Here is a 5567-nt window from a genome sequence, read left to right as displayed (position 1 = left end):
AACTGTTTATTAACTGCAACGGGATGTCTGAATATAGGAACAGTAATGCATTGTAAGGAAATGCAATGCGATTACAGTAACACCCAGGCTTTGCCCAGGATGTGCAGTGCGCGCTCAGAAATTCGACGTGAACGGACGGGAGGGGGGTTGTTGAATCATTGAGGAGGGCCGTTCATTGAAGTTGATTTACTGTATATTGCAGAGCTGACATTGCATTGATGTGAGGTTACATGCGCCTCTTCCATCACGACACCGGGTGCTGTGTCAGCCACACACAGCGATTGTGCCGGCGTTGGATGCGGGAGGATGTCGGCTCTGTGCGGTTTGATGTATCGTGCCGCTGCCTGAAAGTAAACAAGCAGACACAGGGAGCATTAAAGACAGTTTCCATCATGTTCTCTGAGTGTTACTGTATGTGTGCTGCGATCACTGCAGCTGCTTAGCATAATTATTGGAATTATTAAAATGATGCGGCAGTGTTTATAGTCAATATTATGCTCTTAATACAGCAGTATACAAAAACATTACATACTTTTACCTCCACTTCTGCAAGCAAAAAAAAGTTTAAATGTTGTGTCCTTTAATCTAAAACCATCAGCCACCTTTCAGAGCCAAACATCTACGGTGCTATTTTTAAACCAGACAGAGCTACAAGTATTTGCAAGTACGCCGTTTTGTGGAAATTCAAATGTGAGAGTGCAGTTAAACAAATAAGTACAACGGTGTTCTCCATCCCTGCTTGTGCCCATCAGTGTGCCACGTGGCTGCTGAACATATTTCATTCCAAAGTTTAGTTATGTTTAAATTTGCCACCTAGTCTATATTTAAGCCAAGAGGATAGAAGTTACTCTTAATCATACTTAGTGTATTGCACATGTTTTTGTATGCTTGTACTATTCATGCACTGTGAAATGAATGCAACATTTAAATTTAAATGTTTTTGATTACTTACAGACGTTAGCTCAGTCATTATGTCTGTAAGTTCAACCGATTCATCAAGTTTTAACAAGTCTTCCAAAGTGGTTAATGCAGGTATAGTAACTCAATTTTTCATCCTGAAATGGGCTGTTGGGTGTGATTACTGGGTGCAGATTTTCTGCACACAATACATCTTAAGGTTTTCATTACATGCACTAGTTTAGTTGTGCGGTGCTTTTTAACTGCTTGTACGCCAGAAGTCTGAACAAAGACAGAAAAGTCTGCACACAGTAGTGTTGATAGTGTGAGATGATTAAAGGCGTCATCTGAAAATGAATTTGCACAATTCAGATGGAGAAATAACATCGCTGTGACATTTCAAACCCCTCAGTCAGTCCAAAGGTAAATATTCACCAAAAACAAATTTTTGGTGAATTTGCATATCGTCTCCTGATATACAGGGCTATTCATAGACACGTACAGCGTGTGCCGGGTGGCTCCGTTCCAGGTCCCAAGATTTGAATAATGAACACATGTAGCTCTCATTAGAACAGCATTTCTGGTGACAGATGCTTTTAGCCGTGACATGGTTTAATAAACTGTATATTCCATTCTGTGTTTTGACATATTGGAGTAAAAACATCAAATATAACTCGTGGTAAAAACCTAGTTACCCAAGAATTCATAGAAACAAACTACAGAGCATAAGGGCGTTACAGGTTTTACCAGTTCACTGTACAAAAAGTTTCTCTCTGCACGACTGTTCTGTCTAAATATGACCACACAAATGCAAACGAGCACCACTTTGGTGGCTGGATTTCATCTTTTTGCCCGGTTGTCGTCAAATCCAAACCTCTCCACAACAAAGTTATAGGTAGACTTAGTGTAATAAACATGGTTTTAAACTTTTCCAACCAAACTGGGATTGTCCTGCACACAGCACAAACAGGTACACTTGGTTGTAGGTAGTTTAAAAAGCGTTGGGACAACGTGAAGATGTTCAGTAACTGTTGGGTAAGAAACACATTTAATTTTGATTATAATAAAACTCTGGGTGCACACTTTGACCGGCATGGTTCACAACCGAGAGAGGTGGAAGGAGAATTTGTGTATTTGTGGAATTCTGTATGCAGAAAAGCCAAACTCTGCTCAGAACTATCAGCATCAGTGACATGTTTGAAACAATTATCGGACATATCTGCGTGCACAAGGGCAGTTTTAGTGCTTTCAAAGCCCCATGCACAAAGTCCCTAGAGAACTGCAGACCAGCTTGCATGAATGAATGTTGAGTCTTTTGGAAAAAGGCAGAGTCAGTACAAACATATGTACATGTAGAACACACTTTTGAATTGATAAAAAATATATTTAAAAGTCATTTCTCTTAATATGTAACTTTAATTAGTCTATTTCTTGCTGTGTTTTTGCAAACCTGCTGCAAATTTTGACAACAGAAAAGCAATAGCGTGACCGCCCGCTCGACTGCATGAACTGATTTTTAATAATCCTGTTTACTGTGAAAACAATTATTACTCGACACATTATAAATGCGAAGTATCAGGTTGAAAGGTTAGCCTGGAGGAAGTCCACCTTGCCTGTCCTTGCCTGTCCGAGTGTGCTCTGCTAATCAATAATCTAGCAGTACTGTGTTTTGGAATTTGGCTAATGACATGAATGCAAATCATTTTCCCAGGAAACACAGTGCGAGCTACTAAAAAGAGGAACATGGATCACATAAACAGGTGCACTCATTGTTTGCCAGAGCTTCGCAGGAACTCGATACCTGACTCTTTCATTCCTATAGTATGCTTGGTTTCCTGTTCTATGTATTGCTCTGATGTGCCAAGTTATATCCTCTGATCATGTTTAAAGAAGATATTGGTTCCTCATTTATTAACTGCTGGTAAATGAGAAATAGTTGCAACTTTAGAATAACGTCTCAATAACATACATAAGCTTATAACTAATACTTAGCTACTACATTAACTCACACTTTACAGATCACTTGTTAATAGTTTGTTAACCATCTACCAGTACCAATGAAACTTTGTAGAACAGCAAATGGGTGGAACAAGTTCAAGGTACAGAAATTTGATGTGATATTTACAATATCACAGTTTTGTACCTCAACCCTCTTCCACCCATAGACTTTTCTGTGTATTATATTTTACCAAAGACATACAACAGATAGAATGTTGAACATTGTCTTTAATGTATGAGGAATAAATGAGGAATAGTTGCAACTTTAGAATAACGTCCCAATAACATATATAAACTATTAACTGATACTTAACAAGTCATTAGTAAGTAATTCACTAATGGCTTGTTCATGATCTATGACTGGTTTATAAGGTATGGCTGTAAATCATTCATATACAGTTAACAAGTCATTTATAACTCATTAACTAACAGTTTGTAAATGTTTATTAACTATCTGTAAGGCATCGTAATAAATCATCAACAAACTATTAACAAACACTTAGCAAGTGGTTAATAACTCACTAATAAACAGTTTGCAAATGATCTATTAACTAGTTACAACGGATAGTTATTATAAAGTGTTACCGTAAAGTACATTCAGCACGTGTCTGTAATCCAGCCAACGGTGTCTTTGTCACAAACAACAACAACAACAAAGCATTTTGGTGTTTCATGAAAATAAATTACAGGAAAGTTGACAAACTGGTGGGTTAAAAATATACATCGAGAAACTTGAATTATTGGTTTTGGTCATGTAGGAAGTTGCGTTAGTCAGTTTTTCTCAGTGGCATGACCTCTTAACTTCGTGTGATATTAACTACAGCTGCTGACTTCTCTGAGCCCAATTAAATAAGACCCATTTGATATACCCATTAAACGCAGCCACAGTCACTGCAGTGGCTCAGCAGGAAGTCACTTGGAGTCATTTCGAAGTAGTCTCAGATCCAAGAATTAACCGTGCAAACAATTGTGAGTATAAAACTGTGGTACAGTTGTGTCACTGCCAGGATCAGAGGGAAAAAAACCAAAAAAAAACACAAGCTGTCCTCTGCTGCTAAGAGACAGTTGGTCAGGATGCTCAAGAGTTAACCAAGAATTACAAAAAAAAAGCAGCAATTAGAAGATGCCGGAACACAGATCAAGTGTGTTTAATGTCACAGTGCGTTGCAAGAACGTAGCCCTTCATCTGGAAGCAGCACGTAAAGTTCTGCGGTCAGGTGAAACAAAAATGTAGCTATTTGGCCACAAAGTGAGGCCTTTAACCCCAAGAACACCAAACCTACTGTCAAGCATGGTGGTGGCAGCATTATGCTCTGGGGCAGTTTTGGTGCCAGTGGAACTGCTGCTTTACAGAAAGTAAATGACATAATGAAAAACAGGAATTACTTATACTTTCTGCAGGAAAAGCTAATATTATCAGCTAGAAGGTTGGGCGCTGGACACCCAAACAAGACAATGAATCCAAACATGCATCAAAAGTAGTAAAGAAATGGCTAATTTATGACATTTTCAAGGTTTTAGACTGATCTCCCTGAAATCCTCACTTAAAGCCCATCAAGAACGAGCGAACTGCACTGAGGAAGCAAGTCTGTGTCAGAAATACGACAAAGTTAGTTGAACTGCACCGACTGTTTCAAAAGGAGAAAGATAAAAGTAGGAAATTTGCCAGAAGCTTGTGGACCGCTAACAAAAGCACCGGGTTGAGGTGAAAAGGGCCAAGAGGACACGAAACCAAATGATAGCTTTGTAACATATATGTGTTTGACCCAGCAGATTTTGTCATGTTTTTCAGAAAACCTATAAAAAAAACGTGTTTTAATGATTCCGTCATGAAGACTTTAGAGTTGTACAGTCACTGGAAACTCAAGACTGCCATGGTGTGTACAAGGTTGTGTAAACTTTTGCTCACAACTGTAACTCTACTCTTCTAAAATGTTGGCAGCACATTTAGCTTCTATCTTCTCGTTACCATTTCTGTTTCCTTGCCTCGCCGTTTGAGGGGGTTTCAGGTTGGAAGTAAGTAAAAGTTTTTCCATTGGTGAGATATTTCATCATCAAGAGGATGTTTACAGAAGCACAGTTTGAATATCATCCACACTTGACAACCCTGAGTTAAACATTAATCTCAGGCCATCATCGCTTTTACTATGTACACACATGCAAGAAAAAAAGAAAAAAAAAAACCTTGTGTCTTTAGTGAGCTCACATCACCCTCAAAGAGTATATAAGTGCAGCGACTTCTAAACGGACGGGACTTGGCTCTTGAGCAGGTAAGAGACTTCTTGAAATTTACTGTGTGGATATGCATGAATTACACTTTGTCCACTTTTATAAATTCCACCATCTTGATCTGTTTCCCTCTGATTACAGATCCTGAACTCTGTCTTTTCACAATATCAGTCTCACCACAACTGTGATGATGACCCTTGTGTTCTTCCTGCTGTGTTCAGGTAAGGGCTCCTCTCCAGCTCTTGTTCTACATTTCATCTTGTGCAGGTTATTTGTGCACATCAGTATATGCATGCTAGTGTTACAGAGATGTATCTGTTGAAGTCAGTATCTTTTGCTGTCACTACTTCAGTCACTTCTACAAGCTGCCCAATCGTTGTGATTTTAATAACATGCAACAGCTGCACACAGATTAATGATGAATCTCTGTATTGCTTTGTGAC

Source organism: Stegastes partitus, unplaced genomic scaffold (assembly GCF_000690725.1).
Source record: "Stegastes partitus isolate 25-593 unplaced genomic scaffold, Stegastes_partitus-1.0.2 Scaffold770, whole genome shotgun sequence".
Lineage (NCBI taxonomy): Eukaryota > Metazoa > Chordata > Actinopteri > Pomacentridae > Stegastes > Stegastes partitus.
Note: the sequence above shows the minus strand (reverse complement) of the source record.